Genomic DNA, 21,415 nt, shown 5'->3' on the forward strand with positions numbered 1-21,415 from the left:
TGATTAAACATGAGCTTTCTTTGAAGCGAGAACTATGCTTAGTATCAGAAAAAATGGGTTTCTATTCATGCTTTTAAGACCTAACAAGCTGAAGATACGGTTTATTGTAGCTTCACGTATACTGGGGAATCACGTTTACGATAGGACCCCAGAAGAGTATTTCAGGATAGGTCCGCAGCAAGTCCCATCAAGGTCACCTTTGTTTTGCATGAAGCGACTTTTATTGACCAACATTTTCTGTTTGTGTTCTTTTTTTTTTTTTTCTGACGTGGTGACAGCTTTGCACAGAGAGAAGCTGTTTACTGAATACACTGAACACTTTCACCTACCGAAAGACGGAGACCAAACATTCCCGCACACAGGAAAATCCCCCCCAAACGAAGAAACGTAACCCGTCAAAACTAAACTAAGACATGGGCGGGTGCAGGGAGCCTCCTAGGCTCCAGGCTTCCCTCTGAGGGGACAGCTGGACAGCTTGCTCCACCTGGAAAGATGCTGTTGGCAGCTCAGGTTGCTGGGCTCCCATTGGTGGCTGGGCTAGAAGGGAGGGTCTGCAGGAAGGCGATCGGGGTTGCTGCCCCCTATCACCGGACGGAAATTTCCATTCTTTAGGAAGCCAAAAGAAAAGAAGGAAGGGTCTCTCTACCTAACCCTTGCCATCACTTCCCTTGGATTCCAGCCCGAAGAGGGTAGAAAAAGAGGGTGAGTGAAATATATATTTTCTCTTAAATTAAAAAAAAAAAAAAAAAAAAACAAAAAAAACCAAACTTGTCAGCGTAGAAACTTAGAGCTGGATCTTAGCCTGCGTGTGCGCGCGGTGGGAGGACGAACACACGTGGGCATTCTAGGTCTGCGTATCATCTAGGGTCGGAATTTGTTGATCGTCTCTAATTCCGTGTATTCTGAAAAAGTAGCCGCTTAATGGGTCATTTCAACGACCAGAAAGCAAGCAGAAGTAAACCAGGGCAGGACGGAGGGGAGCGTTTGAGCGGGCTGTTCTGCTGCCGTGTTTCCCACTAAGGGTGCCTGACCGTTTTCCGGTCAAGCACCGATTGACCGGGCTGGAGGTCCCTTAACCCTGGGATTCCGTCTGGGACCACCACGTACCACGGTGGCTGCCTGGCAGAGGAGGGTCCGACCCTTCCCGGGCGCTGGCTCCGGACGCCTGGCGATCAAGCCCGCAAGGTTACCCGAGCCGTTGGCAACATGCCTGAGTCCTCTGGGTGGGGCGGGCGGGGGGGGGGGGTGCAGAGTTTAAAATAGAATCGAGGTCTCGGAAGATTTTTGGTAGTCCTTAAGACCGGAAGACCAGCGTGCTCCCGGAGCGCGGGGCCTAAGGCTGGGACTCAGGGTAGTCTCGGAAAGTGAGGGTGGAGGGGACGACCGAGGAAAGAAGGTGGGACAAGCCCTGCAAGGAGCAACTTTTCCCCCCGCGCATGCGCGCTTCGAACCGTGAGCGCGGGAGGACCCGACCAGACCGCGCGCGGTCTTGATCCGTAGACCGCACACGTAGCTCTTCCGGTGGGGATCGGGGTTCATGGGAACGGACCCTCGGGGCCACCTAACCGGGAGAGGCGGAGAGACTACCCCTTTCACGTGCACCGGGCCCCCGGAGCCTCAGGCTTCAGCTCTGCTGACCCAGTTGGAGGAAGAAGGGGCATTGAACCTGAGGTCTGGGAGAGAGGGATGGTTGCCAGATTAGAGGGATTTGAGGCTCAGGGCATAAAGTGCCTGGAAATCTGGGTCCTCAATCTGCCAGCAAGGCAGATTGGCGCTAGCCGTTTGGTTGTCGGCTATGTGTCCGTGATAGAAGCATTAAATCGGGGGTTCTCACCCTTCCTGACGCTACAAGTATCAACGAAAATAATTTTATGGTTGGGGGTATCACTACAACATGAGAAACTGTGTGAAAGGGTCGCAGTGTCAGGAAAGAACTAGTGACCCTAGAGTTGGTAAATGAACGCCATTGGAGAGAGACAGACCGACAGAGACGACAGAGACAGAGAGAGAGATTTGCATTTGCTTTTTTGTTTGCTTGTTTTTTCTGTTCCCAGACAGGGCTTCTTTGTGTCGCCAAGACTGCCCTGGAGCTCAGACTGGCCTTAAACTCAGAGATCCGCCCGCCTCTGCCTCACTAGTGCTGGGATTAAAGGCATGCGCCACCATCACCGAGTATGTGTTTGCTTTTGATAACATGTTTTTCTTGTTTTCTGACTTTTCCTGGGGAAAAGTGAAAAATGTCTATTCACCTCAGATAAGTACCAGCGATGGGACAAAGCAACGATTTCACCCCAGCCTAGAGAAGGAAACCAGGAAGTCTGGGATGAGTCATTGATCAGTGGGTACTTAGAGGAATGTGGACTTTGTGGGCTCCTGAGAGCTGTATGGCTGGAGCTCCCTGCTCAGTTTGTAGACAGTTCTGCTGAGGGCTCTCCTCCGGGCAGCGTTTACTGCTTGGTATACTCTCCCTCTCCGGCAGGGGGCTTTGTAAATCTTGTAAAGTTGCTGAGCTTCCTAAGCATTAAAGTTCTGTTAGTTTCTGGAACCTTGTGAGCCTCCCTGTTCCCTTCTGGGGAGAGTGTTTCAATTCTGAGGGAAAAGCTACACACACAAAAAAAATCTACCACAGCTAAAGTGAAGGTCATAAAGGAGAAAAGAAGAAAAAGAAAGACAGAAAGAGAGAGAGAGAGAGAGAGAGAGAGAGAGAAAGAAAGAGAAGGAAATAAAGAAAGAGCGAGTGAGCGAGCACTGACTAAGTCTCATGCCAGACAGTCCAGCCTGGAGGATGATGTCATTCCCTGAATGGCACAAAGGCAGTGCGTCCTGTTGGCTGGCCCCTCCTGCCCTTGATGGAACACATCTGTCTTTCAAAAGGATGTTATCTTCAGCAACTCCATTTCCTCTCACTTTCGGCCCTTTTTGAGTGCTGTTTCCCTTCCCATACACATTCCAGATAATCGGGGCAAATGAAGAAAAGTAAACCTTGCTTCTTTTTTTCTGATAGCATTTGCTGTTCAAATAAGCGCTTTGGCGTTCAGCTCTTGAAGGTCCGGGCATTGCCGACAGTCAAAAAGTGTGCGAGCTTATAAGCTATGCTGACACGTAGGGCCAGTTGGTACACTTGGCTAGGGAGTCGGTGCTCAAGGCCGTTGGAGGGCTGAGCTTTCAGAGCTGTGTCACCTGGGTGTTCGGGGTTCACTCCACAACTCTTCCGTTTTGTACTAGTGTGACCCTGAGCAAGAGAGCCTGACTGTTGCACTGTTTGTCTGTGAAACTTGAGAACACACTGGTTCCTGCCTCCCAGAGTCTTGGGGGAAGCAGACGATTTCACTTTTGCAGAGCGCGCCGAGTCCTGCACCAGCGCTTTGTGACACTCAGTCGTGGAAGGTGAAAGAGATCTAGCTTTCCAGTTGCACAGACAATGGTGCACAGCTCATAGATGACAGGGATGCCTCACTGAGTCAGAACACTGGCTGGAATGTTTGCCCCCAGATCTCTGCAGTCGGCCACGGACGGGGCTGTGACTTCTTGTGAGACTTGGTTTTCCCTTTTCCCTTCATTCCTTCCCAACATTCTACTTTCTACCTGCCCACTGTGCCCGCGATGCCCGCTGGTTGACCTGTCCTTTTTTTTTTTTTTTTTTTTTTTTACCTTGCGTCATTGGCTCCTTTTACGCCTCCTGCTCCTCAGGACAAGGACTTTGCCCTTTGTTTTGGCATAATTTTATAACGCTGGGAACACTCTGGGTGCTATAAAATGTTGAAGAAGAAAAGGGAAAAAAAGTAATTCACCTAGACGCAGCTCAGGCTCCTCCAAGGAGCAGGGCTCCTGCTGGCTGTCTGGTGGGATCTGGGATGTTCACCAGCCCAGCATGAGCCTCTGGGTGGAGCCGGGAGGACCAGAGTCACCGTCTGGGACACTGCAGACACAGGTTCGGCAGCTGCTTTCACTATGACTGGGTGCTCTGGAGAGAGGGGCCAGCCTGGGGGGTGGGGGTGGACTTGGCAGGCAGTGGAGGAAGGCGAGGAAGGTACTCGCTGGGCACAGAGGCTGGAAACTTCTGTTCTAGGTGGTGTACACAGAGTCGGGTCTTATTTGTCTACACAGGAAGGACCTGTTGCAACCATGCAATGCCTCCCTAAAAGCTGGGTGACCAGCCTGACCTGTGCCCCTAGGTACCCTCACCTAAGGGTTGGAGTTTCCAGCTGGGCTTTGTGGGTGTTGCAAAAGCATTCAATTGACATAGTATTAGCTGGACAGAACTGGACAGAACTGACAGTACTTGTCCAGGAAGCACCGACTTTGCTCTGGCTTTCCAAGGAATTTGTTATAACAGCATACTCTAGAAACATGCTGGACACTTCATTGGCTTTGCCCTCATTTAATTATCCTTTCTGTAGAGAGGAGTCCACAGTCTCCTGTGGGTTATCTGTATTGATAGAGTGGCAGAAGCCTGCGCAAACGGACAGAGAGGGCTGGGTATCTTCCTCATAGTTCCCTCAGAATCACTCTTCCCTCCCTCCTCCCTCTCCCTCCTCCCACCTTGAGCTGAGGATGAAGAAAGGGCCTCCGCAGTGCTGGGCTTAACACTGGACTACGGAGCCTCATTTCCAGGTCCCAGTTCTCTTGAGCAGTTACGCCTGACAGGCTTTAACACGGCATCAAAACCAGAAACTTGGTGTCGGTAGGGGAGTATGGTCTCTGTGTCATTTTATCTCTCACACGGATCTACGTGACTAACCAGTCAAGACACAGAACTTGCACGGCCACAAAAGCGGGGCCCGTGCTGTCCCTTTATCGTGAAGTCCATCTCTCCCGTCCTACCTCTGGGATCCAGGCAGTTTCTGGTGCTTCCTTTTGCCCTTTTTGGGGATGTGACATAAATGCAATCATCCTGTGTGTTCTTCTAGACTGATTTCTTCTGCTTTACATACATACTGCTCTAAGACCCCCCCTCCCCCAGTGAGGCAGGGAGGAGAAGCTGCCCAGTCCTGTCCAAAAGAGTCTGGGGTTTAGAACTCCACACGTGGACTCCAAACTCTTGTTGAGGCACAGACTGAGACCGTCTAGGGTCTTGCCCAGACTTGCCCCCAGGTGACTGCCCTTTCACAAGCGGAGGACTCTGTCATGACGGTTCCTGTTGTCAGACAAATAGTCCTTAGCTTATGCCTTGTAAGAGGAGGAACAGTAAGTGGAGTGGGCTGCAGGCCTAAACATGGCCGACTGTCGCCTCCCAGATAATACCTAAGCCCTCCCACTGGCAAAGCTGCCTTTTCTCAGCCCTTCTAAATGCTATCCACTTTTTGTCTTATTTTTATGTTTCATTTAAAGTAAACTTTAGGTCCTGGCCATTTTGTCCTGCTCTTCTGGATGGATCATAATTATTGAGGTGTGTGTGTGTCCTTTGGGTGTATGTGTGTGTCTGTATTTGTGTGTATTTATGCGTGTGTGTTTGTATGTCTGTGTGTGTGTGTGTGTGTGTGTGTGTGTGTGTGTGAGCTCAGGAGACCCTCAACCTGTGGCAGGGTCGTTAGCTCAGCCCTGTAATCTTGCAGCAGTGAACACATGTGGTAAGTCAGAGACTGAACAAAAGGCCCACTGAATTTTGGTACCATGTCTCTTGTGCTCAGTTCCTTATGTACTTGACTAATGATGACAGTCATTAGAAAGACATGATAAGAAACACAAATATATTGATCATAGTTCCTAACATTGCAGGCTTTGTTTTGTCTTGAACATGATGGGGAGAATGGTTGGTTTTTCTTCTAAATCATTTTCTTTAAAGAGAAAAAAATTTTTTTTCCCAACGTAAACCTGAAATTTCACAGCAAACTCAAGTAATAGGCTGTGCAATTACCTTCAAAGTGTTTTGTGATTCTATCTTGATAGCCACACTTTGGAGAGGGAAACAAAATATGATGCTTTTTATGATTCTTTACATCATAAAAATTCCTTCAAAGTTTAAACTTTTTAAACCTGGCAGTTAAAATCAGCCTCAGCCAATGCAAGCCTTCCATTTTAGGCAAAGTAGACCTTTAATATTTTGGCAATAATAGGATCAATCTTCTTATTCCGTTTCTCTTTCTGGAACCCCAACTTTTCTCCCCAAAGTCAAAGTGTTCTGTCCTCTGAAGCCTGCTCCACTGGCCCAGCTCTCGCGCTGAGCCCCCCAGTTCCGTTCCACACACCACAGAGACATATTGTTGTATGCATTAGTACCTGCTAGGGTTTGGATCTTAGTGCCCACCCTTTTCCCACCACCCTCCTGGAAGGCCCAGGGGCTAGTGGCTTTGTTAAGTCCTGTTGGGACTATTTCAAGCTGGTAGAATCCTTAGGAAGTGGGTTTGAGCAGGTGGGATCAGTGGGAGGCCTCTCGGGGGACGGGGGACGCTCTGCTCTCTTTTCCTCCATGCAGTTCTTACGGACTGAGTTCAGGCTGCCAGGCCTGCACAGCAGGCATCTCCCATGCTGAGCTGTCTCTCTGGCTCTCATGGTCGTATATACAGAAAAATCCCAAAGACGTCACAAAAAGTGTTACTTCTACTAAATAATTTCCCTGAAGCTACAGGTTAAAAAGTCAGCGTGCGAACATCAGCTGTTCACTATGCTACACCTGAAATATCCCCCCCAAAAACTTAACAATAACAACAAATTGCCCTTAAAATGCCACCTGACTAAAGTATGTAGGCATAAAATTAGGCAGATCAAAGGCTTGCACATAGAAAACTACAAAACATTGACGACAGAAATTAAAGATGGCAAATAAATGGGAATATTAAACTTTGCTTTCATGACTGGGACGTTTAATGGTGCTAAAAAGTTCATAAGACCCAAAGTACCCGTCAACACTGACCCTCTCAAACCCCCACTCACTTAAAAAAATAACCAAACGGGGAGGGGGCTGGGAGGAGATGAGGGAGGGAGGATTGGGAGGGGGAGAGGGAGGGGGCTACAGCTGGGATACAAAGTGGATAAACGAATTAATAAAAGAGTAAATTAATTAAAGAAACCAACCAACCAAACAACCCCCCCCCCACTAAAATAGAAAAAAAAAAAAACCTAAAATTTAGATGGTACCTCCATATAACCAAAGTGACCTTCAGAAAGAACAAAATAGAGATATCACATTTCTTGGTTTCAGAAGTTAAGTAGGTAAGACTGCCTGATGCTGACCGTGCAGCATCAGTTGGTAATTACACAGTAAACAATAAAATTGTGTTCCTGTCTCCTATTACACACACACACTAACACACACAAACACACACATACACTGACAAAAATACCCTCAAAGTGGCTTTAAAAAACATGACCATATGGCATGAAACTATACTTTTAGAAGAAAGCATAGCTTGAAGGCTTTTGACGTTGCTCTTGACAATGACATCAGAAGCACAGAGAGGAAAAATGGAGGAAAAGGCAGGACTGCGTCAGCCGAAGAAGCGTGTCTGTGCCCCAATGAAAGTGAGAGAATGGGGCATTGTAGAACGGGAGAGAACGTTTGCAAACTGCGTCTCTCTCATGTGTCAGCATCCAGACTACCTAAAGGAAATAACCCAACTGAAAATGGGCCAGACACTTGAAGACAGTGCCCTAAAGGAAACACACAGTAGGGCAGCAGCTCCAAGAAGAGGCTGACCTACGCACTCCTCAAAACACAGAGGCGAGGTGAAGTCCCACCTCACCGCCGTCAGAACAGCTGATTCAGAAGGAAAACCCAGAAGACGGTGAGTCCTGGCCAAGGAAACGGGGTCACTGCTGCTGATCATGTGCGAGTTATGGAGACAGTGAGGGGCTTCCCCCAAATTAAAAACCGGTCTGCCTCGATGCGCAGCAGCCCCCCTTCTTGGCGTCTGTTCCCAAGAGTTGAAGTCACGATCTCAGACGGGTGGCTCTATCCTCATTTTCATGGCGGTCAAATTACAACCAACCAAATTACAGGACAACCTGTTTGTGCCTGGATAGGTGGATGGAGGAAGAAAATGAGGGAGCTGGAAGACAGGCTAGAGGGCCAGCAGGGGATCTGGGGAAGTGAGCAACTGATGAAAGGTTTCAGCTCGCCAAGACTCCGGAGCTCTGCTGTGCGCGCAGCCTTGCTCCCGTGGGGCCCGTGGGGCCCTTTAAGAATAATTAAAATCGTGTTGCCATTTAAATGAGTCAACGCTTGCTTGATAGTATCAAACTTTCAAACTTTCGGACGGTGTTGAGATATGCCTGGTATCCATTCTCCTTGACCCCTGCCCAGCTCCCCTTCGTTAGAGTCAGAATCCAAGCTAGGCTCATGCGCAAGGTTAACATCCCTCTCAAGTTTCTTTGAATGGGTGGGGCCTGCTTCCTCGCACCCCGCCCCTAGCAATTTATTTGATGCTGGAACTTAGTGATTTGTCACGTGGCATTATCTGAGTTTTTAAAGAAAAGCTAGGATTTTCCTTTCTTTGGTTTGTTGCCTGGAGGACCGTTTGGCCTGTAATTCTAATCTTCCTGCGTTAAGCTTGTGCATTTCCTGACAGTTCTTCCTCCAGGATGGGGCTGACCGGGAATGCACTTTGAATCAGGTTTCAAAATGTGCTCACCAGAGGTGTTTGCTAAACTTCCCCCGAAGATTGCAAAATGCAACCTGTAAACGCAAGGTGTTGTTTTGACTTAAGACTTGTGCCATGTGGCCGTGTTGAAAAAGCACGTTTATTATTGATAACTACTGAAACATTTGTCCGGAAAATACAGACCTCATCATAACGAGCGGGGGAGTCAGCCGGCCATGGAGAACGGTATGTACCACGGTGAGGCCTACACAAATGTACATTATTTTATATGATCTATTTTCACACAAATGTTGAAGTTGTCCAAACTAAAAAGTAAGGCTGAGTCATACCACATTATCCAAATTAATGCGGTGTTTTGGGAATGTATATTTTTTTTGCCATGGATCATAAAAAAAAAAAAAAAAAAAAAAAGAGTCACGTCTAAGGATCAATGAACTTGCTTTTCTCACGCTCCAAGCGTGTTTCGCCTGAAAGCAAGTCATATCTCAACTTTGAAGCCAGCATGTGAATACCCTGAGATGGAGAAATGGCTTGGGCTGATGAGACTCTGGTTCACACAGGTGGCTCCCAGGTTTGGTTGCAGCTTATACTTAAGTTGTGATGTTTTGGGAGGAAGGGTTTGGACACATAACAGTTGCCGGGGGGCGGAGGGGGGGGTTAGGACCTCAGGCTGAGTCTTAGTTGGTGAGGAGGGAGCAGTCTCATTGCAGGAGGGTTGGCCATTTGTGGCCTAAGATGCCATTTTTCACATTCAAAATAAAAGACCTGCCTCGAGAGGCAAAGGAGCAAGTATCTACTTATCTAGGCCTCGTAGGTGAATTAAAAGTTTCCAGAAATTTCTCCATATTAGCAACCAACTTAGCCCTGTTCTTGGGCTCACACATAGAGGAAGAGCAAGCAAGAGCTAACAGTGTTAATCTGTAAGATCAGTGTAGCAGCAGGGCCTGGGGATGAAGATCAGTGTAGCACTAGGGCCTGGGGATGAAAATCAGTGTAGCACCAGAGTCTGGGGATGTAGATCAGTGTAGCAGCAGGGCCTGGGGATGAAGATCAGTGTAGCATCAGAGCCTGGGGATGAAGATCAGTGTAGCACTGAGGCCTGGGGGTGTGGATCAGCAAGAGTGCTTGCCCAGCATATCAAAGGCCCTGGGTTCAAACTTATCATTGAAAGCAGAAAGATAATAGGTAGCAGGACCACACCCTAAAAGTGTCCCTGAGTATCAACTTGGAATTTCTGAAGCTTTGGGTGAGAGAGACTAGCAACTTTCTATCCAGCAAGAGATGGAAAAGTGCATTACTTGTATTTATTATTGCCGTATTGAAGTATGTGAAAAACTCAGGCTGTACTTCTGTCCCTAGTCTTTCAGGAACTTTAGCCTCTAATTCTTTACTTCCTGCAAAGTCACTCAAAACATACTCAGAATAGAAACTAAAATGAATTCTCCTGATAAGTCCAATAACTGGCCCACCTACCACCAAATACCACTTTGGAGTTTTAATTTCCATATTTGTGAAATGTTTTAAAAATCATTAAAAAAATAATGAATCAATTGGTGAAAATATACGTATTCTAATGACTCCCTTATTCATCACCAGAATGGACTGGGGAGAAAATAACCACAGCGGTAGCATGTACAAAGCGGAAGTGAAGCAGTCAGACTCCGCTGCCCGTGGGCCTTGGTGGGCAGTGATGGGGCCTGAACCGCCTGTCCTGACAACAGTGCAGAAATTATTTTCTCATGGTAAATTGGAAGAAATATCCTATATCTCTTCTTATAAATATAATCAAATTTTTGCTTGCTTGTTTTTAAAATCTCTTCAAGTTTTATCTTTAGCAAGTAGCAGAAAACATTAGGAGAAAAAATTCTGCTTACACATACTGTTTTTGTTGGTTTTTTTTTTTTTTCTGAAAATGAAAGTCACTAATTCAAATAGGGGAATGCTCTGGCTATGTGCTTTTTATCACTATCCAGATATACTTAACACTGAGATTCCATTTGTTAAAAATAATAAAATGATAAATAGAATAAAGATTTAAAAACCATATTGTCTGATGGTAAAATATTACTATACTACCTGTTTCTATTCTGCACGTATAAACTAAAACATGTTTATATGTTTCTTTAAAAATAGTCCTCTTCTCTTGGAGATGTGCAGGTTTGAGCTGCTGAAGTTGCTACGGCAGGTTCATAGGTTTTGCTGAATGCCAGGCCAGAGTAAATACACATGGCAGCAGCCAGAGCTGCATTCAGACAGGTGGGCAGGTAGCACTCCCCTTACAAATACGCATTTTTCCACCTATAAGAGATTAACTGTTCAGGAAGTTCATCAGGCCAGTGTCTGGGTGCTGTAAAGGCTCATCGGGCGTCAATTTTCAATTCAAAGCCTGCTCCTTTACATGGTTCCCATAGAGTTAAACCACGCGGCCAACAATAACCGATAGATACGTATTTAATTTTTACTCTGTCTACCTCAGGGTTTTAATTTTTACATAAATCGTTTTGTTACCATACACACACACAGAGGGTGGAGAGAGGGCCGGAAGTAGTCCCTGAAGCCTCTTAGAGTCCTTTACAAAGTCATCTTGACTCTCAGCTCTACTTAGTTCGTGCCTGGTATCTCATCTGCGTGGTGTGGACGGTTATTCCCGCACAGCCCTCTTCTTCATCCCGTCTTCCGTGTGCACGAAAGGGCCTTGTGATGGACTTGTCCCGCCGCAGCGGCACTGGAAGTGGAGGGCTGATGGCACGGTGCCCTCAAAGCTCAGAATGCGAGCGCCATGTTCTTCGGCATTCGGAAAATTGCCTCCATTCATCTTTGAGTCGTGTCAGAGTCACTGAACAGAGAGAGTGATAACCACAAGCAAGAACAAACATTCCCCACCCCAAACCTGCCAGGACGCGCGCGTGTATGTGTGTGTGTGTGTGTGTGTGTGTGTGTGTGTGTGTGTAAACACTGCTAAAGACAGGCTCAGAAATAGATTTGTACCATGGTGCTGTCCTGTTTTGCATGTTGGTTAATATTAAACAAACACATTGCAGACCATGTCTTATTACAAGGTTGTTCTCTGAGGACCCGTGGGTCAGGGCTAAAAACTGTCCTTTTCCAGCTTTGCTAGGGTGCCAGTCAATAGCCTAACAAGCGAAATAGCAGCCCAGCAAGGAGCAGCAGCACTTCCAAAGCAAGAGGTGTTACACTGACTTAATCCTACAGACAAATTTATGAACATCCCATAGCTCATACAGAAGCAAACAATTTAATACCTTAGTTAGAACACTAAAATGGCTGTTATCCCGCCTAACTCTCAAAATATGCTGGCATAAGCTTTGTCAGATCCAGTTATGAAGAAAAAACAACAACTGGGGTTTCAGAATATCTACAGGGATTTTGTTTACTTCAGAAATGCTTTTTTGTTGTTGTTGTTGGCTTTTTGTTTTGTTTGATGCACTCTTGCTATGTAGTCCAGGCTGGCCTCAAACATATGATCTTTCTGCTTTGAGCTATCATGTGTTGGGATTACAGGTGTGTACCACCATGTCCAGCTTAACAAAGGCCAATTAAGTGCGTGTCCAGGGGACATCAGCAAGGCTGACAGCTCTTTAGATGCCCTGTGTGCCCCAAGCCCATTTGAACGCTGCGCAGACATTAACTCTGTTCATCCTCATAAGTGTGAGGCTGGCATTATTGCTTCCTTTTCATAGGTGAAGAAACTGAGGCAAGGGAAAAGGCAAAGAGAAATGTCAAACGCTGTTCCCAAAGTCAGAGCAGTAATGAGCATTAGATTGGAGTTAAGTCTAGGCAGGCGTCTCTGGAAAATGTGGTGTGATCCATGCTCTTGTAGAAGGCAGACATGTCAACATGTATGAACATGTATGTAGCTCAGCATGTGAGTCTGTCTGCAAGTATGCAGAAACCAGAAACACAATGGCACAAGGCTTTAGACTTTGTTCTTAGAGCCAGGAGGAGCCGTGTGTGACTCCCATTGAATCCTTGAATGTGCATGCCAGGGTCACTGCGCTCTTCCCCTTAGGCAATCTGTATTTGATGAGGCTTTTGGGAATACAGCAAGTCAATAACACACGTGCCACACACTCAGAAGAGAGGCAAAGGAGAAGCTGATAGACAGATGCAGAAACATGTACTATACAGAAGCTTCCATACAACACAACACACAATTTCATATGCTCATGCGTACTTACATACATATGTCAATGTCAAAGAACTTCTGCATACATCAACTCAACTCTAAGGCTCCTCCAAAATTCCAAGGCTTATGACCTGGAAGTAGAGAGGAAGCCAGCCAGGGCTGTGGAGGCAAGGAGCACCGCTCTATCTGCCTGGAGCCTAACGAAATGATAGTTGGAGCGGCTAGAAGCAGGGGAGAAAAATAAAGCACTAAAGACCACTCATCTTTTCTCTTTGGTGAACATTTTGAATAGGAGAATTAAGTTGAAGTATTTAAAAATGGAGATTTTTTGTGTCATGAGACAATTGTGTTGCCAGCTGTTTCAGGTGAGCCAGCCTGGCGGTGGTTCTTTGATTTCTGTGTAAGCGCAACTGCCCCTTACTCACGGTAGAACATTAGTTTGAGTGGTGGCAAAGGCGCTTCGTTGGAAGAAGGATCAGGCTGAGCTATCATTATGTGTAGCATGTATTTTAGACTCAAAAATTTCAATTTTTTTTCAGTTCTTCACGTAGTGAGCCCTTGATACACGAGTGTGGAATGCAGTTCCTATTCACAGTGGTTCTGTCTGTCGCCCTAGGACTTTCACATCTTTTCAAAATGATTTCTTTCAGATTTTGAGATTCTAATATAATCACATCATCTCTCCCTCTCCTTTCCTCCCTCCAAGCCCTCCTGTATACCCTCCTTGCTCTCTTTTCAATTCATTGACCCCTTTTCACTAATTGTTGTTGCGTATATTCCTAAATATGTAAGTACAGCTGCTCAGTCTGCTTGTGTGTGTGTTTTCAGGGCTGACCATTTGGTACTGAATAACTGATCGATGTACTTTTACTGAGGAAAACTATTTCTTGATCTCAGCATCCTTAGTTGCTCGTGGTTCTCTGTGCAGGGCTGAGGCATCACGGGCTTTGCCCACCCACATCAGCATGTCTGTTGCTTTTGTCCTTCTTCCCTTCATGTTTATAGGCACTCATGTTTGTGAGACTTTGTGGGTGTAGTCTCTGAAATTCCTAGGAGACACAGTCCTACAGCAAACTCCCAGATCCTCTGGTTCTTAGAGTTTTGCCACCCCAGGCCCCCTTTTAAAAATGATTCCTGGGCCGTAGGTACAGGAGCTGTATTGTAGCTGTGTCGGCTGGGATTGGACTCCACAGCTATGCATTTCCACGGGTTGTGCTTTTCTGTAATCGGCTCTGTCCGCTGGAAGGAGGAGTGTCCTTGGTAAGCGATGAAGCCCACACTAATCTCTGGGCAAAAGGACACCTATTTGGAATGTAGTTGGGGACTAGGCTGGCTGAGTGATGTGGCGGCTGTATGCTTTCCTCCAAGATCTATGATTTCACTAGCTCTGGGTAGTTGCTAGGTTTACGGCACCAGACACAATTTCCCGCTTGTTGAGTGGGTCTTCAGTCTAGTTAGAGAGCTACTGCCTACCACCAAGCTGTGAGTGCCACTCTTGCACCATTGTGGGTCATTGTGCCATGCCGTCAATTGTTGTGGTCCATAGGCAGAGCTGCGCATGACTATTCGTTGCTTTCTTCCTTCGGGAGCTTGTGCAATTCCTTCTGGCACCATGAGAGCCCACCCTCAGGGAGGAGACATTCAGGCCAGACCCATCTCAGGAGACTCTGTGCCTGAATTGTATGATGTCTTCAGCAACAGGGACTTGTCTTCCACCTCTGGGGGTCAACCAGATCAATAGCAACAGTCTGGAATGTTTTGGGGTCTCTTGGACAACCCTAACCAGCCACTCAAAGGACAGCTTCTTATCCCTGGTGCCGGGGCTTTTGTTAAACAGTCTACAAATCCTGGTGAGAGCATTGTTAGCCCAGGTAAGAAAATTCCACTTAAGCTGTGTATGTATATTTATACACAGGTTTACAGGTATTGTAAGTATTTTGGACGAATAGTTAATAGCATGGTTCTTTCTGACTGTTGCAGACATCTTCATTGTTATTTCACTCCCCTGTATTTACCTCCTTCCCTCTTCCTTTGTAACATCCAGCTGCAGACTGAAGAATTCTGGCAGGGTTTAAGGTGGATGCCTAATCTATGATGTTCAATAATACAAATAATATAGTAAATACATCTTCAGCTTACTGTGTGCTTATCAAGACATACTGTATCTCCCCCTAAAGGGCATTTCCACGGTATACACCCAGACTCTTTTCTTCCTGACTAAGTAGATAGCATGACTATCTTGATTGTCCAGACGAAGAGCAGACACCCAAGCCAGCACAAGCTTGCTTTCTCAGGAGAGATCCAGCCAGCAACAAGTAAGACAGATTGAGGCTGTGTCAGTGGTGCTTATAATCCACAATCATTTTCATCAGCACAGCTTCTAACAGCACATTTTCTTGGCATATCCGAATCCTCAGACTCAGTGTCGTGCAGGTGGGTCCGGCTTTTGGATGCAACGATTCTAGTTGAGTAACAACCACCACACCTGATAACCCAAGTCCCATGTGATCTTTCTAGTGAGCTCTCCGTCTGTGTTTCAATACTTCGGATGCTTCTAGCAGCGAATGGCACCTGCTGGTTCCTTCGAAGGTAGATGCTGTGCTTTCTGCTTGCCACCTGCTCTCCACGCAGCTTCTTCTGACCACTCTTGTTGATTCCTTCAGTTTCTGCCAATCTGCCATCTCTTCTAGAATGTTCATCCTGTGCTTTCCAAGTCAGGCTGGGTGCCATACTTCTCCCCTCCAGTGGGCATTTCTGTACCATGTTATGTCATCATGACCACGTCAGCAACACATTCTCTTAAGAGAACAGATCTTGAGAACAGAAATTGGGTCTTTTGTTTTTGTTCAGTATTAGTTACTGAATGAGTAAATGGAGAGGAATAACTTATTATGCACCACGGAAACGGGATTGTCTTGTAGTTTCACACACACAAAAAAAGTGATCTCCATTTTTGTACAGTATTTTGAGGCCCGCCAGAGGACGGCTTATAGGTAGGGAGCCCACCCAGCCTTGAAAAAGTTGAAGGAGTACCATGTTATCTAGACTTGAAATTGCCCTCGGATGCTGTGTTGATTGGCTTTTGTCAGCTAGGGTCATCTGGAGAGGAGGAACCTCGACTGACAAATTGCCTTCATCAGGCTGGCTGGTAGACAGCTCTGAGGGATTTTCTTCCTGGGTGATTAATGGTGGGAGGGTTCAGTCTGATGTCTGTGGTGCCTGCTGCCTCTGGATTTCATCAACAGCAACACTAAACAGGCCATAGGGAGCAAGCCAGTGAGCAGTATTCAGTTGAAACCCTTTCCTCTTCCAGGCTGTTTTTGGCCAGCTGTTTACCACAGCAACTGGAGTTAAAACAGGACAGGTACTTCATTCAGAAGTAAATATTTTTTTAAAAGAAAGTTGGATAGCTAAAAACCTGAAACATTCTCACTAAAAATAGAGGTGCAGTGGCTGGTGCCTGGGGGTGATTAGCAGGTTTTGAAAAATCTAAGAGAGGAACCCTTTGGTTCTGATTGTTTTTGTTTCTAATTGTTTTTTGTGAAAACAGAAATAATCTGTGTTTTTTAAAAGGTTGATCAAAGGTAAACATGAGACGAAATTAATATAACCTACCCATTTACATGCTAGATAACCTCTTGATAGACATCATTTTTGGTATTTTCTTTGCTTCTTTTTGTTGTTGTTGTTTGTTTCTTCAAGACAGGGTTTCTCTTTGTAGTCCTGGCTGTCCTGGACACACTTTGTAGAGCAGGTTGGCCATGAACTCACAGAGATCCATCGCCTCTGCCTCCCAAGTGTACGGATTAAAGGCATGTATCACCATGCCTTCTCCTTTGCACATATTTTTATGTTACATTTATAAGGTTTTAAAGAAGAATTTGTTATTTTATGTCATTATTATTATTAAATTGGTATGTGTGTTTGTACAGATGCTTGGATGCCTGAGGAAGTCAGAAGAGGGCATTGGATCACTCAGAGCTGGGTTTAAAGTTGGTTGTGAGCCATTGGATATGTGTGCTGGGAACCAAACCTGAGTCCTCTGGAGGAGCAGCAAGCGTTCGTAACCGCTGAGCCATCTCTCCAGCCTCTGTGTTTTAAAACGGCATTAGGGACCTGGCATTCTATTATTAGGTTTTTCATTCTTGTAGTCTGTAAGTTGTAATTTCCCCTTTTCTGAACACACAGTTTGAAAGGTTGCTGACATATGGGAAGGGGCTTCCTCTCATGGAGCTCATCAGTCCTCTCTAGGTCGAGCACCTCCCAGGGATCTCTGAGCCTAGAGAATTCCTACATTTTAACACATGGAAGGACCCGACAGTTAGAACTGTCACTGTGTGTCTCCTTGCCTTATAAATGATTTCTAAAGACAAGTTTGGATGGACAACTTGAATCAATACCTTTAATAAAAAAAAACTTTTATTCATTCAACATTTATACAGTGCCAACTGAGGCCAGGCAGAGTCTATTATTAATCGAAGTAAACAAGGCGGGTTGTTTATAGCTGATGTAAATTGGCTGTCTAGACAGGTTTAAACCCTTCTTCAAGCCTAAATATACCATCTGTCTGAATGACTCCCTTCTGCTGCTGTGTCACTGAATAGGTCAAGATACCTGCTTAAAGGAAGGTTAATATTGGTTTTGCCCTCAGCCTCCAGAGTTATAGTTATGGATATATATATATATATCTGTGTGTGTGTGTGTATAATTTAAAAATAACTTTGAGACAAGGTTTCTCTGTGTAGCCCTGTCTGTCCTGGAACTCTGTAGACCAGGCTGGCCTTGAACTCACAGAGATCCGCCTTCCACCTGCCTCTACCTCCCACTGCTGGGATGAAAGGCGTGAGCCACCACCACCGGGCCAGGGTTAGAATTCTTATCCAAAGTAACCCACAGAGCAGGAAGAGCTGAGTTATGTCGCCAGCCTGGGCACTCCCAAGCCCTGGAGGAGGGAACGGCGTGTCAGCTGGCCACTCCGTCAGGGCTCAGGGTGCAGTGCGGTCACACTCTGGGGTCGCTGGGAGTGAGCTCCGTGTCCTGTGCTCCTCCCACGGCAGAGACTCCCTCGAAACCGTCCTCCCCGGTTCGGTTCGGAAGAAGCATCAAGAGCCCTCCCCTCCCTCCTCCACCCCTCCCCTCCCTCCCCCACCCCTACTGTTCACACTCCCTGGAGGCTTCAGTCTGTGGTAGCTCAGCGCTGGGCCTTCTGCGCCTGCGCACAGCGAGGCAGTGTCGTGCAGGGGGCTGTGTAGTAGAGCAAAGCGGTTCACCTCGCTGCGGGAGGCAGAGGCAGGAGGATCTCCGCGGGTCAGAGGTCAGCCTGGTCTACAGAGGGAGTTCCAGGCCAGCCAGGGCTACACAGAGAAACCCTGCCTCAGAAAACCAGAAAAAAAATCCTCAACAAGCAAACACATTCTACTACCTCCTGGCAATCCGTTCAGTTATGATTTGTGGTGTCAAGGGGTTAATCCACCTATTAGGTCAGCGCCTCACGAAAGCCCCTACCTCTAAACACTGCGCCGAGGACCCGGCCTCGGTACAGGAGCCCTCGCTGGGGGCGGGGCAGCAGGGATTCCTTCCTTCAGCATCCCAGAGGGGATGCCAGCAAGCCCAGCAGAGACGCCCACTCTTCAACAGCACAGATCCACGCTGGCACAGAGTATGACGGGCCCTTCCCTCCTCTAGCCCCGCTGGGAGCTCCCAGTCCACCCGCTCAGTGCCAGCCTGTCGGGCCACAGCTGGGAGAGACGCCGAGGAAACACGGATGGGAATGGGAAATCGGCGCGCTGCGACCCAGAGGAATGTGATCTGTTTTGTTTTGATCCCTGTTTAAACCACCAGTTGCCGCTAGCTAGAATAGGCAACCAACTCAGTTCAACTTCATCCATACCGGTATGAAGAACGGAAATGGACAGGACGATTAGTTGTTCGCAGAGATTGCTATGATTGAGCACCTTTAGCCTAGCCGTGCTGTTTTATCTAGTAGGCATTTCTGTGTGTGTAATCTATGTTCGTGGTGCGTTTGCGTTGTGTGTGTGTGCAAGTGCTGGGTCAGAGAACAGCCTTGGGGGTCTGTCCTCACCTTCCATCTTGTCTGAGGCAATTTCTTTGTTGCTGCATATGCCAGGCCAGCTATCCTGTCAGCTCCTGTGGGGTCTCCCTCCTCCACATCCCATCTTGTCAGAGGAACACCGGGGTTACAGGAGCACGTGCCCGTCTTTCTGAGCCGTGAAGCCAGGTCTTCACGCTTGCATGGCAAGTGCTTTGCCTACGGAGACATCCCCACGGGCCTCTGGTAGGGATGCTAAGGGCTCAGAATCACCATTTCAAGCAGGCTCTTAAGAACTCTATTTTAATATTTAGAATTTCCACAGATTGTCTGTTTTTAATTCCCACAAAAGTTAAGGGTCTTGTTGCTCTTATTTACTGTCTACTAGAGTGGAAGCCTAGAGTGAATTTGTGACACTTTTTCCTGTGTCGTTTCAATGTGACGAGAAATGAGACAGATCAGGAAGATCTGCTTCAAAGGGGAAAACAAAAATATCAAGGTCATACACTGTCTTCTAACGACTCTCCTGTCAGCTGAGGCTAAGCACTATTTTCTCCTGTGGTCAGTGGCAAAGTCACCGTTTGTCAACCTTTACCAAACCTGTTTGCTAATTTTGCAATGTAGCTGTTGATTATTCAAACATTTCCAAAATAGCCCATTGTATAACCTTAGAGGTGGCGTGGCTGGGTTGAGGAGAGGCTGTCAAGTTCACAGTTTCCTCAGAAGTCTCGGGTCAGGGGGCCGCTGGACCCCTGGAGCACTTAGAAAGGGAAACCAGCCCTCTCCCATCCTGGGACCTAGGCTGAGAAGCCCTTTAGGGTCTCGTATTTGGGCGAATCACAGATTGGGACTTTTGAAGGTTTCATCAAATGAAGCTATCCATACAGTCATTTACAATGCATGTGTGCTAAGACATTTACAAACAGTGGTGAAAGCACTCCGGTTCATTGCGGAATTCCTCAGGGCAGATACGTCAGGCATCTGGAAGAACCAATGGAAAAAATTTAACAAAGCTGTGAAACTTACGGATGATTACAATGAAAAAAAAATGTACTGAAATTCTAAATCTTAATAGAAGCCTTAGCAGTGCACTACAGTTTAGAAATCCTGTTTCGGACTGCGTTAGGTTTAAATGTATTTTCTGCTTAAAAAAAAAAAAATCTAGTAGGCCAACACGCCATGGACACACAGCATGTTCTGCTAAAGGGGACCTGGAGTGGAGCTGGAGGAGTGACGGTTAGGCGGCTAGAAACGCTGAGTTCCACCTCAGTCCTGACCAAACTAGCGTGATGGCACATTCTTGGAACGCCAGCATCCGGGAAGTGGCTGTAGGATCAGAAGTTCCAGGTCACCCTCAACTATACAGCGAGTTGGAGACTGGCCTAGGGTACATGAGACCTTGCCTCAAAAAGCAAAGAGGAAAAAAAAAAAAAAAGAAAAGAAAAGAAAGGAAGTCAGGCAGAAAGGAAAACAACCTTACTTTTGTGTTTACAATTAATGTGACGTATGTGGCTCTTGAGGGTAATATTCAATTTTGTCGTCTGTTACTTTTTTTTGTTGGTTTGTGTTTCGGTTTTGTTTTTTAGTTTAAGCTGAAGCAAAGACTGTTGAACCAGGAGAAGATACCCACACATGTGTGTGCGTCTTCACTGCCGGGCAGGTGGAGAGGAGGGCACACACGGAAGAGCGTGCTTCACGCTTGTGTTGATGTGGTTGGCATAGGGCTCCGCAAGCTGGACGCTGCGGGAACATTTGTGTAGCATTTCTTTGTGGGTTTTTCTTTTTCCTTTTTGTGAGAGCCCGAATTTTACAAAGTGATAAAATGATGAATTTGGAGTGCCAAATCTGTGGTCTCAAAAAAGATCAGTGTTCTCTTCAATAAGCTAAGTCTGGAAACCAGCGAAAGGTCCTCGGTCAAGAAGATGCAGCAGCAGGAGCCAGGCTCCTCACGTTTACAGAACCAGTGGGGTAGATAATAGGGATCAGGATGGAGAAAAAAAAATTTTAATGCCAGGTGATGGTGGCACACACCTTTAATCCCAGCACTGGAGAGGCAGAGGCAGGGGATCTCTGTGACTTCCAGACCAGCCTGGTCTACAGACCGCATTCCAGGACAGCCAGGGCTACACAGAGAAATCCTTTCTCAAACTGCAGCGCCCCAGTGCCTGAAAGTGGCAGAATGTTTCCTGCTGAATATCATGAGCTTCCACGGGTGGGGAGAGACACGGCACATTTGTACACTGAGGAGTCATTTGCCCCCATTGAACTAAGGTAAACGCTGTGAGAGCATACCAGAAAGCTGGTCACCTACTTCGTTAGATTTCGAGTTTATGACCTCAACTTGAAGACGGGCTCATCGTGAGTACACCGTAGAGAAGTTAAGACAGACGCGATGGTTTAGATCCATAATGCCAGCATTTGAGAAGTAGGAGAGGAGGGTAAAAGTTCAAGGTTACCCCAGAGAACATGCAGAAACTCTGTCTCTAGAAACAAATAAGTAAGATAACTAAATGCATAATGTATAGCATAGGAAAGTTATAATGAAAAACAGAAGCAAGATATTGCATGAAGAGAAATTAAAGTGGGAGCAAGAAAAACAAGTTTGTGCTTGCAAGTAAAAGAAAGCATGTGAATATTGCAAAATTACCAAAAAGTAAACCACTTGGGTTCTTAGTCACT

The 21,415-nt window shown here is 46.5% G+C and overlaps 1 protein-coding gene across 2 annotated transcripts in view; it reads left to right on the top strand.

The window, feature by feature from the left end:
- Positions 1-550: 550 nt before the first annotated feature.
- Positions 551-21,415, top strand: part of Slc38a4 (solute carrier family 38 member 4) — a 57,824-nt gene continuing 36,959 nt past the window's right edge. The window contains exon 1 of one of the 2 annotated variants that reach the window (XM_021632828.2): positions 551-702. The gene's annotated coding sequence lies outside the window, so the exon portion shown is untranslated. Of the gene's footprint in view, positions 703-3,774; positions 3,932-21,415 lie in introns of those variants that run through there. The other variant, XM_021632829.2, reaches the window with a different exon arrangement.

The sequence above is a fragment of the Meriones unguiculatus genome, chromosome 8 (genome assembly GCF_030254825.1).
Source record: "Meriones unguiculatus strain TT.TT164.6M chromosome 8, Bangor_MerUng_6.1, whole genome shotgun sequence".
NCBI lineage: Eukaryota > Metazoa > Chordata > Mammalia > Rodentia > Muridae > Meriones > Meriones unguiculatus.